The sequence below is a fragment of the Staurois parvus genome, unplaced genomic scaffold (genome assembly GCF_062004578.1).
Source record: "Staurois parvus isolate SC_StPar_1 unplaced genomic scaffold, SC_StPar_1.0 ptg000149l, whole genome shotgun sequence".
Taxonomy (NCBI): domain Eukaryota; kingdom Metazoa; phylum Chordata; class Amphibia; order Anura; family Ranidae; genus Staurois; species Staurois parvus.
Genome location: NW_028317945.1, coordinates 1117174 through 1131359, shown reverse-complemented (window position 1 = coordinate 1131359; position 14186 = coordinate 1117174). Strand labels below are relative to the sequence as shown.

At 42.9% G+C, this 14186-nt stretch overlaps 1 protein-coding gene across 5 annotated transcripts in view; it reads right to left on the bottom strand.

The window, feature by feature from the left end:
• SGSM3 (small G protein signaling modulator 3) overlaps positions 1-14186 on the bottom strand; it is a 247573-nt gene that overhangs the window by 71350 nt on the left and 162037 nt on the right. The gene's annotated exons all lie outside the window — the stretch shown is intronic.

Here is a 14186-nt window from a genome sequence, read left to right as displayed (position 1 = left end):
AAGAAGAAGCAGAAGAAGATGAAGAAGAAGAAGAGGAAGAAGAATAAGAAGAGGATGAAGAAGAGGAAGATGAAGAAGAGGATGAAGAGGAAGAAGAGGAAGAAGATGAAGAAGAAGAAGAGGAATTCCAGTCCGGCAAAAAGTGTTCCTGCAGAGAGCTCCGCTATTTCTTTGACAGTTCCTTGACATTTATAGCGGTTGCAACAATGTATCTATTTGTTTCCAAATAAAAACATCTGTATTGTAAATGGATACAAATAGATACATTGTTGCAACCGCTATAAATGTCAAGGAACTGTCAAAGAAATAGCGCAGCTCTCTGCAGGGACACTTTTTGCTGGCTGTAGACAGGATGAAAATCGGACGATTTTTTTTACCGTTCCTGGTAACGTCGGCCGCTTGAACGACCGATTTTTCGTTTTTTAAAAGAAAAATAGGCCGGTTTTCTCCCCATCTATGGCCTGCATAAGATGCCATTTTTATGCCAACTCATGTTACTGACATGTTGCCAATGAACCTAATTAGTTGAAAAATGTTCTTGCAGCTCTTCCTTCTTACTACCAACTTTTCTGAGATGTGTTGCTGCCATCAATTTCAAAATTACCTATTTTTTTTCTTAAAATGGTACATTTACTCAGTTTAAACATATGATATGTTTTCTATTTCCTATTGTGAATAAAATATGGGATTATGAATTTGAAAATCATTCCATCCAGTTTTTATGTAGATTTTACATTGCATCCCAACATTTTTGGACTTCAATAAAATACACCAAAAAGTGTTCAAGAAGCAAAATCTTTGTTGACCAGTGTTTTATTCCCTTCCTCTATTTTGTGAAGCAATCAAGGAAGGATCCACAGTGGAGGAAAGACATATCTTAGCTGAAATAGAGTCCAGGGAATTACCAAGGAATCAGACACCAGTACTTGAGGAACCTTGGTTTTGACCACAAACATGGGTGACTAGTTGTTGAACATGGATGCCAGGATGTCCACATCTGGAGCCCCACATTTCTGACACGAGAGTGAAAATGTCAGGATGAAGGGACTACTCCCCCTGGTCTAGGCGGTGATGGCTGAGAAAATCAGCCTGCCATAAGTCCACTCCCAGAATGTGAACAGCAGAGATTTCTAGACAGTTCTTCACCAAATTTACTTCCTTCAGGGTTGCTTGATTCTTGGTCTCCAAAGTGTCCCTGAAAAAGGGGGTTCCAGTAATGGAGAGCTAGTTTTATTGCTCTGAGCTTCAGAATGCAAATGAAGAGCTTTGCTTCCCTTGGGGACCAGGTTACTTGAACCATGAGGGATTGGAACATTCCTCCCCAGTCTGTGACACTGGCATCTGTCATTATCTTTCATGAGCATGGAAGAAATGACTTAACACAGGGTTGGGTTGGGTTGGAATACCACCAACTTAAGGAGTTCCTTGACTGCAGAGAAGCATGACTGCAAAGAAGCATGAGAAGATCAAGAAAGAGAGTGTGTTTCTTGCCTTGAGTGGAACGGAGAGAACGAAACAGCCTCGAATGAGGCTCCTTAAGGCCCAGGAACCTCAAGGATAATGGGATGTCTTTCTGATCCGGGTCCAAGCAAGGGATAGGAATGCCTACTTCCTCGAATAAACTATGGTTCAAGGCAGTATGCAAATCTGACTATCTTTTGACAGATTTTGGCTGGTTTAGGAGAAGAAACTGGAAAAGGGGTAGAGTTTTGAAACTTTATTTTTTACACTTTTGAAACCATCGACTGAGCCCATAGAACTCCCCCATAGAACTCCCCCATGAGGGCCTCCCAGCAATGTGGAGAAAGCTTTTTGGCAGACCTGGTGGACTTTGTATTTCAAATCTTGTGCCAAAATAACATGGCTAAATTTTTGCTTTGAAGAAAATGCTTGGGGAGAGAGATAGGGAATTCTTCCTTTAGAGGAAGCCCCTGTGGAAGGTGATTTTGGAGTCTTCCATTGTGGAAGGAGTGCCTTTCCTCCTGTGACCTCTTAACAAACTTGTCAAATGCATCACCAACAGACATCCTCTTTCAAAGGGAACATGAGTGAGGTATTGTTTACAGGCAGATTCAGCTGTCTAGGTTTTCAGCCACAAGATTCTGCATATATGAACATAAATGGGGAATGGTTTTTTTGACAAATTTCTAAAAAACCCTCCAAAAAAAACAAAAGGAGAATGGAGAAATATGGAGGAGATTCAAGTGCAATGTTTTTGTACATAGCAGAGGAGAGCATAGCTATAATGGCAAGCATTCTGCATCAAGCCAGGGATTCAGGTGTATAGTAGTCTTGGTGAGAGAAATCTTCCACAGCCTCCTCCAGCATCAATTCTAGGTCCTCTTACTCCTCTTCTGTTGCTACAGCCTCTAGAGCAGGTATATTTACTAAGATGGGGATGGGAAGGAGTCTGGCGTTTTTGAGCTCTGGTCAGGGATGGTTGAAGTAAGGCTGTAAATGTTCGAGAAATTCTGCAGATAAACTTGCTGTTGGTCACATCAAAAGTGGCATGCCTGAGACTGAGCTAGATACTAGAACTGAATGCAGAGACAGTGTTAAAATAGGGTCCTGCTCTGGTGCAAGGGAAGCATTGTTATTCTGAGTGGTTTAGGTGTTTTGCAAACCTTTGGTGGAGCCTTTGGCTGAACCTTTGCTGCTATTCCCTTGCTCGGTTTCCAGCATCGTTACCAGTGAGAGTATTCCACTGTGGGGTATTCACGAAGTAGGGTTAGGAAATTGAGTAAACCTGTCCAGCGAAGGATACACAGCAACCCAAGTTTTGCCAACCCTTTAGCAAAGTCCTTGTGGTGAAAGGGTGGGAGGAAGTGCCTGAGGACCTTTTAAGGGTACTGGTAAGAAGTGGTGGTAAAAGTATGACCTGTGGTGTGATGGAATGCCTAGTCATACAACAGACACTAATCTCTGAATAGTGGAATGCTTACAGTCAAGTTTGAAAGTTTAAATGCTTCACAAGTGAATAAACTCAAACACATTAATGGCTTCCTGATTTTTTTTTTTTTGCACAAGGCAAATACCATTCAGGAGACACTTCAAGTAATATGGCATTATTTTGCATGCTTGCTATAAGGGCCACAGTATCAGTCCCCTTGCAGGACAAATTTGTCTTATCTGTCCATGTTGCCGGTCCATATATGGGTCCAGGCTTAGCCTACCAGTGTGGGTATACCCCTGGTGGTCGTCTTTAGGGTCTGTGACTCATAGGAATGAACTATGACCCTTGACCTGTATAGCATCCTGTGGCTAACTACATGTGATGCAAGATGTGTAATGCTGAGCGCCCACGCAGGATATAGTGCACGAAGCAACACTGCAGGCCATCCCATTACCAAAGTTACACCAATCCAGATGCACGGCTTCTAATGTTATAGGAAAAGGCAGCAAAGAGGTGATCAAAGAATCCAAAATAAAATAAACAAAACTAGTTAAACAAAGAAAAACATCACTGGAAACAGAGAAGAAGTTTATCATCTAAGGACACTAGCAAAAAACTGAAGTCTCACCGAGTGGGGTAAGGTTCCAGTGATATGCCCAGGGGTGTGCCCAAACACTTTGCCAGTGTCCAATCACCTGAAGTAGCCTATAACCCAGGGTCTATGAATATTTATGTAGTTCTGTACTGTACAATTAAGATATTACATCTTTAATGTACACAATTTGGATACACAATACTGAAATATGAATGAACAAGAAAATAAGATGGGAAAGTCATACCAAAACAGGAATTTTGACTTGCCTGTAAGTTCCATATCTTGGAGCACAGCACAGAACACAGGCTACATATTCAGAGACCCTGGGTTATAGGCGTACACCTTCAGGTGACTGGACACTGGCAAAGCTTTTAAGGTACTCGGTCTGGGTGCTTTCACTATAACCCTAACACACTCAGTGAATTCTCAGATTTTTAGCAAGGAATGCAGAGTAACCAAGGAACAGAAGGGTGGGGTGTTCTGTGTCCTGTAGTGTACTCTAAAAAATGGAATTTAAAGATAAGTCACAATTCCTCTTATCTTAATCGTACAGAACAGGATACAGGTTGAGAATTCACAGACCCTGGGACATCCCCAAGCAATAAATGAGAAGGATGGGCAAGAACTAGGCAAATAGAACTGGCCCAACAACAACAGAATCAATAGACACAACTTAGGGTGTCACTGCAAGAACTTTGTGGCCAAAGCCTGCAACCACAGAAGACTGGATGCCCCCGTGGTCAAAGTTGAAACTGTATGAACAAAAGGTCATGTATAAGTCTTACAGCAGCCTGGTGCTGAAATGCCCAGGAAATCCACACCAGTTAGGTTTAGCGGGTATGTAACAGCAGAGAGGTTTTGCTGTTTAGAGTGTAAGCGCTAGTGACCAGCTGTATAATCCAGTGAGCACAGGTTGACTTAGAAGCAGGGTGTTTCTTGCGAGGTCCTGAGGGCATAACAGATAGAAGCTGTTGTTTTGAAGTAGGCTCTGATGACTATATGTCCAGACAATGAAGAGCACTATCTTTAAGGGGCCTTGGAGCACAGCACAAAGATAGAACTATATCTTTATTAAGGTGGAAATCTGATACCAACTTGGCAATAAAAGGACGACTTGGATGTAGGGGTACCTTGTTATTTTGAGGACGAGGAGTAACAAAGAGACCAACTCTGAGACACGTCTGACAGATGTGATGGTGAAGGCTACCCTGTAGGAGAGGTCATCTGAGGGAATATCCTTGGTGAGGTCAAAGGGCAGTTTCTGCATGGCAGACAAAACCAAGCTAAGGTCCAAATGATTCACAGGGTGCTGCAAGGGGGCCACAGCTGGGAAATACCTTAAAGTTCTGAGAAGGAAAAGTGAAGCCAGTGGTTTTTGAAAGAGAATGGACAAGGTCAATACATGTACTGTACATGTGCACGTTCTGGTCCAGTTCAGATTCGAGGAAGGCCAGAATGTGAGGCCCTGAGAAATCTCTGGGAATGAAGCACCTGTGTTCACACAAGGTAAAATTGGATTTTTTTCTACATACTTACCTGTAAAATCAATTTCTTGGAGTACATCACAGGACACAGAGCAGGTTATTCATGACTAACTGTGGGTTATATGCCATCTATAGGTGAACGGACACTGGCAGATCAATCAAACAGGAAGTCCTCCCCTATATAACCCATCCTACACAGGAAGTACTTCAGTTTTTGTAGCAAGCAATGAAATTCCAGAAAGAGAGGAGGGACCTCTGTGTCTTGTGATGTACTCCCTATCATTAATGCTAGTAATTGGGAGCAAAATGGAATACAGGCCCTTAGGACAGGTCTAGCCTGTTGGAAAGGCCAGGGTCTTCTCCTAGTAATGGGAGTATGTTCCGGGTGTGTTCCAGGTTCTTCTGGGTTAATTTGGTGCAGTGAGAATCATCAGCTTCTTGTCTTGCTCTATTTTGTGGAGCAGGTGAGGCAGAATATGCCTTGGAGGGAAGGTATAAATTAGCCTGAACTGAGACCAGGGGATTATCAAGGCATCAGATGCCAGTGCTAGAGGATCTTTTGGACTTGGATATCCACATTCAAGGTCCCCCATATCTCACAAATCAGGCTGAAGATGTCAGAGTGAGGGGCCTTTTCCTGTGGATTCAGCCAGTTTCCAGTTGTCCATTTCTCGGATGTAGATTGCAGAGATTGCTGGACCTGGAGTTTGTGTCCAAGAAATGATCTAGCTTGCTCCCTTCGAGGCTGCATGACTCCTGTTGCTGCCTTGGTGGTTGACTGCAGCTTGATAGGGTGTCCCTGTAGAATGGGGGGCAAGTGTTGCAGAACCATTTTAATTGGTCTGAGCTCGAAGATGTTGATGGGAAGTTTGGCCTTCATCAATTATCATGATCCTAGGACTGTGAAAGTCTGGAACATTCCTCCCATGTCTGAAGACTGGCATCTGTTGCTATCACTTTTCATTGAAGGACTTCATAACTGTTAAGGCTGAGCTGGAGGTCCACCAAGCTAGAGTGTTTCAGCTTGACTGGAGGGGAGCATAGGCAAATCGAGTCCTGAGGATGGACTTTTTGAATCCACTGTGGACGTAGAACTTTCCTATCTGTGATATATTTAATTTGTCAAGTGCCTCATCAAAAAGAGATTCAACTTCAAAGGGCATATACAGTTAGGTCCATATATATTTGGACACCGGCACAATTTTAGATTTTTCAGGTATTCACCAAAACATATTCAAGCTATAGTTCTATAATGGATATGGGCTGAAAGTGCACACTCTTAGGTTTAATTTGAGGGTATGTACATCCAAATTGGAGGAAGGGTTTTGGAATTACAGCTCTTAAGAATAGCCATCTCCCTTTTTCAAGGGACCAAAAGTAATTGGACAATTGAATCAAAAGCTGTTTCATGGCCAGGTTTGGGCTACTTCTTTGTTATTTATTCATCAATTAAAGGTCTGGAGTTGATTGTAAGTGTGGTATTTGCATTTGGAATCTACTGCTGTAAACCTACATCATGCGTTCAAAGGAGCTGCCCATGCAAGTGAAACAGGCCCTTGTAAGGCTTCAAAAACTAAACTAAACCCATCAGAGAGATAGCAGCAATATTAGGAGTGGCTAAATCAACAGTTTGGTACATTCTGAGGAAAGAAGAACGCACTGGTGAGCTCAGCAACATAAAAAGGCATGGACGGCCACAGAAGACAACAGTGGTGGATGATCGCAGGATCCTCTCTATGGTAAAGAAAAACCCATTCACAACATCCAGACAAGTGAAGGACACTCTCCAGGAGGTGGGCATATCATTGTCAAAGTCTACAAACAAGAGAAGACTTCACAAGAGCAAATACAGAGGGTTCACCTAAAGGTGCAAACCATTCATAAGCCTGAAGAATAGAAAAGCCAGATAAGACTTTGCAAAAAAAAAATCTAAAAAAAGCCACACCAGTTCTGGGAATGGATAAAACTAACATTAATCTGTACCAGAATGACGGGAAGAAAAAAGTGTTGAGAAGGCTTGGAATAGCTCTTGATCCAAAGCACACAAAGTCATCTGTAAAACATGGTGGAGGTAGTGTGATGGCATGGGCATGCATGGCTTCCAGTGGCACTAGGTCATTGATGTTTACTGATGATGTGACAGAAGACAGAAGCAGCCGGATGAATTCTGTAGTGTTTAGAGATATACCGTCAGCTCAGATTCAGCCAAATGCAGCAAAGTTGATTGGACGGCGCTTCACAGTACAGATGGACAATGGTCCAAAACACACTGCAAAAGCAACCCAGGAGCTTTTGAAGGAAAAGAAGTGGAATATTCTGCAATGGCCAAGTCAATCACATGATCTCAACCCAATTGAGCATGCATTTCACTTGCTGAAGGCAAAACTAAAGGCAGAAAGATCAACAAACAAAGAACAACTGAAGACAGCTGCAGTTAGAGCCTGGCAAAGCTCAGAAAGGAGGAAACCCATTCTTTGGTAATGTCCACGGGTTCCAGACTTCAGGCATTCATTGCCAGTAAATGATTCTCAACAAAATATTAAAAATGAACATTTTATTTATGATTATATTCCATTGTCCAATTACTTTTGGTCCCTTGAAAAAGGGGGGGGTGGCTACTCTTCAGAGCTGCAATTCCTAAACCCTTCCTCCAATTTGGAAGTTCATACCTTCAAATTAAACCTGAGAGTGTGCACTTTCAGCCCATATCCATTATATACCTATAACTTGAATATGTTTTGCTAAATACCTAAAAAAACTAAAATTGTGACTCTGTCCAAATATATATAGACCTAACTCTATGTGAGGCATCTTTTACAAACAGCTTCAGCTGACCAGGATTTGAGCTACAAAATTTTCAGCATGTGAATGGAAATCAAATCCAGTTTTGAAAAATATGTCATCAATAGTTCTAAGGCATTAACACAAAGGAGCAGAACAGGAGGTAATTGCTAAGTTATGGTAGGGTACTGAAAAGCAGGATTGTGATGGTTGACCACTGCCCATGGCATTATGAAATCTGAAGACTACCAAAGAATTCTGGGGTGCAATGTAGGGTCCAGTGTCAGAAAGTTGGGTCTCCATCAGAGATCATGGGACTTAACAGTAGAACAATGACCCAAAGCATACGTCAAAAAGCACCCAGAAATGGTTTCAGACAAAGAGCTGCAGAGTACTGAACTGGCCAGCAATGAGTCCAGATCTCAACACCAAAGAGCACCTGTGAAGAGACCTCAAAACAGTTGGGGAAAGGGACCCTTCCAACCTGAGAGACCTGGACCACTTGGCGAAAGAAGAGTGGCCCAAAATTCCAGTAGAGAGGTGTAAGAAACTCATTGATGGTTATAGGAAGCAATTGATTTCAGTTATTTTTTCCAAGGGGTATGCTACCAAATATTAAAGTAAGGGTGCCAATAATTTTGTCCAGTCAATTTTTGGGGTTTTGTGTGGGATGTGTCAGATTTGGATTTTTGTTTTTCCACTTTTTTGTGTCATACCAATACAAAAGAAATAAACATGAGAATACCTAAACATAACAAAAGAGATAATGCAGAGGGTAATAAATAAGAAAGACGAACTAAACAATTTAATGGAAGAAGAAAAGAGAAGAGTTTTTAATAAAATAAGCGAGAGATATAGATGGGGAGATAGGCCTGGAAAGTATTTAATGAGGGCCCAGAGGAAAAAAGAGGAGTGGATTGGGGATATATGATGGATACTTTGGAAGTACTGGGCTTGGGTGTCAGAATGAGAGAGTGAATAAGGAAGTTATATAGTGTGCCCTCTGCAGCAATCATGGTCAATAGGGATTTATCAGATTATTTTGGGATGTTAAATGGAACAAGAGACGGATGCCCATTGTCCCCATTATTGTGTGTTTTGTCATTGGAATCTTTGCTGTCTACAATAAGGAATATTACAGACATAAGAGGAATATGGATAGGAGACACAGAGCATAAGGTGGCAGCTTATGCGGATGATCTGCTGTTTTATGTGGGGAACCCCAAGATAACATTGCCAAATTTAATGAAAACACTGAAAGAATACGCGGGGATATCAAACTTAAAAATTAATCCAACAAAAACTGAGATATTAAATATAAACCTCCCAAATAGAGAGAAAAATAAGATACAAGAGGAATTTCCCTTCGTCTGGAGAGAAAAAGAACTAAAATATCTAGGAATAAAACTAACAGCCTCTTATAAGAGTTTATATAAATTAAATTATATTCCATTGTTAAATGAGATTAAGGAGGAATTAAGGAAATTAGGAGGAGGAAACTCGCCATGGATAGGGCGTATAAACCTGATAAAAATGGTAATTGTCCCTAAAATCTTATATAAATTTCAAATGATACCAATTAAGCTCCCAGAAGTATATTTTAAAATAATCAAAAAAATGATAAGATATATTTGGGGGAATAAAAAACCTAGAATAGGTTATGAAATATTAAGTAGAAATAAAGAGAAGGGTGGACTGGGAGTCCCAGATTTTAAAAGATATTATAAATCAGTGATAATGGCGAAAAATTTTGATTGGACGTATAATTCAAAAGGGAAAAGCTGGGTTAAAATTGAAAATGCACTTAGTAGAACATATTTAAGTAGGATCATATGGGTGCCCACACAATATCGAGGATTAGGAGATAGCACAAGTTTGTACATGTTAAACGTTTTAAGAGTGTGGGATGTGTTACACAGACAGAAGGGATGGGAATTTAATTCAATGGTAATGCCACTAGGAGGCAGAGTTTTTTCCCCCGGGGAAAGAAGGTATCACAGGGAAGTGGTTTAAGAAGGAAGATGCACAAGTAAGGGTTATAATGGTGGGTGATGAAATGGGTACACTTAAGGACTTAGAAAAGAAAAAGGGAGAAGTTATCATAAGAATGGATGAGTGGCGTTATTATCAATTGAAACATTTTGTAGGGAGGCTTCCGAAACCTTTGAGAACTAGAAAGGATTGGAACCCTTTTGAACGGTTATTGGAAACACGAGGAGATGGGAAACACGGAATTGCTAAAATATATAAGATTCTCACTGAAATAGACACAGATATAAGGCCATCGTATATAGAAAAATGGGAAAAGGACATGGGTGTAATAATAGATGAGGAAAAACTGAAGAAAATTTATAGATTAACTCACGAAAATGTAAATATGCGAGAAGTAGAAATGAACTACAAATGTTTGGTAAGATGGTACATTACACCAAGTATGGCACACAGGGTGGATGGAGAGAGTTCGCCATTGTGTTGGCGGAAATGTGAAAGTAGAGGTACTATGTATCACATATAGGTGAAACTCGAAAAATTAGAATATCATGCAAAAGTTCATTTATTTCAGTAATGCAACTTAAAAGGTGAAACTAATATATGAGATAGACTCATTATATGCAAAGCAAGATAGTTCAAGCTGTGATTTGTCATAATTGTAATGATTATGGCTTAAAGCTCATGAAAACCCCAAATCCACAATCTCAGAAAATTAGAATATTACATGCAATCAATAAAACAAGCATTGTACATAGAACAATATTGGACCTCTGAAAAGTATAAGCATGCATATGTACTCAGTGCTTGGTTTGGGCCCCTTTTGCAGCAATTACTGCCTTAATGCGGCGTGGCATGGAAGCTATCAGCCTGTAGCACTGCTGAGGTGTTATGGAAGACCAGGATGCTTCAATAGCGGCCTTCAGCTCTTCTGCATTGTTCAGTCTAATGTCTCTCATCTTTCTCTTGGCAATGCCCCATAAATTCTCTATGGGGTTCAGGTCAGGCGAGTTTGCTGGCCAATCAAGCACAGTAATCCCACGGTCATTGAACCAGGTTTTGGTGCTTTTGGCAGTGTGGGCAGGTGCCAAGTCCTGCTGGAAAATGAAGTCAGCATTCTCATAAAGCTTGTCTGCGGAAGGAAGCATGAAGTGCTCCAAAAACTCCTGGTAGACGGCTGCGTTGACCCTGGACTTAATGAAGCATAGTGGACCAACACCAGCAGATGACATGGCTCCCCAAATCAACACAGACTGTGGAAACTTCACACTGGACTTCAAGCATCTTGCAGTGTGTGCCTCTCCATTCTTCCTCCATACTCTGGGTCCTTAGTTTCCAAATTAGATGCAAAAGTTGCTCTCATCAGAAAAGAGGACTTTGGACCACTGAGCAACAGACCAGGTCTGTTTTTCTTTAGCCCAGGTAAGACGCTTCTGTTTGTTGTTCAGGAGCCGCTTGACAAGAGAAATACGGCATTTGAAGCCCATGTCTAGGATCTGTCTGTGTGTGGTGGCTCTTGATGCACTGACTCCAGCCTCAGTCCACTCCTTGTGAAAGTCCCCAACACTTTTGTATTTCAATAGTGTTTATTAGTTTTAAGCAGTATAAAACAGAGGCGACAAAACATGCCCCCACAGGGGCTATCAATTGCACCGATAAGATAAAAAACATAATAATAAAAGAAAAACAGTGCTCTAACTTCAACAAGGCAGAAGGTACGCCCACGCAGGGGCTATCAATGGCATATAGGGTACAATGACGGTAATGAAATTCTAACTGCAATTAAAGGCAACTGTCAACTATCACCCAAAAAAACTAACAGAAATGGAAAGAAAGAAAGAGAAGAGAAATAAGAGGAGAGAAAAAGAAAAAAAGGAGAAGAGGGGGCAGAGATCCAGGAGCGCCACCATCAAACGCCAGTGCCTAACGCCAGTACATCCCCATACTAGCCAAAGGAAGTGTGGGAAAGGCATATTGCAACCATGGTTCCCATATTTTCAAGAATTTACATTGGGAGTCGTTGCATATGCTCGACATCTGCTCATTAAGCATCATATTGGTCATACGATCCCGCACCCCCTGAAAAGGGACAAACGGACTCTTCCAGGCCTGAGCAATTGTTCTGGTGGCCGACAGAAACAAATAGGACGCCAGCTTCTGCTGATGAGCAAAGAGACCCGGTATGGGGCAATGAAGCAAGGCATACCGAGCATCCCGGCGTATGGATAGATGAAACAACGTGAAAAGGAGGCCAAATACACGAGACCAAAAACGGACCAGTCTCGGGCATGACCACCAGATATGCAAGACATCGCCACGATGGCCACAACCCCGGAAACATCGATCACTACAAGCGGGATTAGCCTGGGCCAAACGAGCCGGAACCCAATACCAACGAAACAATACCTTATAGGCTGCCTCCAGCGTGGTGGTATTGAATGAGCATTTAGCTATGAGTGACCAGGCCCTATTCCAGTCCTCCGGATCCACATCCACCCCCAGGTCACGCTCCCACTGAACAACATATGAAAGAGAAGTATGCGACGGGCGTCTGTTCAAGGCTGCATAAAGAAGGGAGATAAGGCCCGGGGCGCTGCTGCTGACAAAGCTGTTCAAAGGCCGATTTCTGGTATGGAAAAGAAGAAGTGCCCCGCAGCGAGAGTAGCCAGTGCCGCAATTGAAGGTATCGAAAAAATTCAGCCGGGGGAACATCCCGGGACTCCCGAAGAAGATCCCAGGTAGGGAAGGACCGAGAAACCAAAAAGTGTCGTACCTGCGAAAACCCATGAGCCACCCACCAAGAGAACGCCCTTGGGTGATCTAAACCCGGTGGGAAAAGAGGGTTGTTAACAATTGGAAGCAAAGGCAGAAAGGGTGACATCAGGCCACTGGAATAACGTACCGAGTCCCAGACTCGTAAGCCATGAAGCAACATCGGGCTCAGCGATATAGGGCGCAGGGCAGGGGGAAGCCATAGAAGCGCCGACGGTTGGATAGGGGCACAGTTAGGTAGCTCCAGCAAGACCCAGAAAGGGACGTCAGAGGAAGCGTGCAACATAGACAGCGGGGCAATCTGGCTCGCCTGGTAATACTTAGTTACATTGGGCACCCCAAGGCCACCCTGAAGTCTATGAGCAAAGAGCGTATTTCTAGATACTCTGGGGTGCTTATTGGCCCAGATGAAACGCATAAGCTTCGCCTGAAGCAACCGAAGGAAATGAGGGGGAACCCGCACCGGGAGAGTACGAAAATAATATAACAATTTCGGCAGGACGGTCATTTTCACCGAATGAACCCGCCCTATCCAAGACAGGTGCGGAAATTGCCAGGAATGCAGAAGAGAAGATAAAGAACTAAGCAATGGGTAATAATTCGCAGCAAAGAGGGAGTCATAGGTGGGGGTCAAGCGGATGCCCAAATATTCAAGAGAGGAGGAAGCCCATTTATAAGGGAAGTAGGATTGAAGGCGTGAAACCAAATCGGAATCCAAAGTAATATTAAGAGCGACAGTCTTATCCAAGTTAATACGGAGACCCGAAATCAAAGAGAAGCGCTCAAGAACCTGTTGCAGATTAGGAAGCGTCGTCAGAGGCTTAGTAAGAGTCAAGAGGGCATCGTCCGCAAAAAGATTCAGCTTAAACTCCTGTCCCGCGTATGAAACCCCCGATATATTGCAATCGGTCCGGAGCGCTAAAGCCAGCGGCTCAAGCGCCAGTATAAAAAGCGCCGGGGACAAAGGGCAGCCCTGTCTCGTCCCTCGCCCAATAGGAAAGGGGTTCGAGAAATACCCAGCATATTTAACGGAGGCCGAAGGAGACGAATACAAGGCTTGAATCCAAGAAAGGATAGAATCCCCGAAACCCCAACGAGACAGCACAAACCGCAGATATTCCCAGGATAGAGATTCAAAAGCTTTATATATGTCTAAGGACAGTAAGAATCCCGGGATTTTCCGCTGTTGCAGAAGATATATAAGATGGACCACCTTACGAACGTTATCACCCGCCTGCCTCCCAGGGATAAACCCCACTTGGTCCCTGTGGACCAGGCTACGCAAATAGTTATTGATGCGAGAGCTAAGAATCTTGCCCAATATCTTCAGGTCTTCATTAAGAAGAGAAATGGGCCGAAAGGCTTGCGGTTCCTGTACATCCTCGTTCGTCTTAGGAATCATGGCTATATGTGCTCTAAGCGCGTCCGGGGAGGGCAAGGAGCCCTGTCGTAACTCATTGAAATAGTCAGCCAAGAAGGGCGCCAACAGGACCGAGAATTTCTTATAATAGAGACCGGAGTAGCCATCAGGACCTGGGGCCGCGGTGGACCTCAAAGATTTGATGGCTTGGAGCACTTCCGGTACGGTAACACAGGCATTGAGGGCCACCTGTGCTGCCTCGGATAATCCCGGAAGACGAATATCTTGAAAAAATGCCTCTGCCTGAGCCAC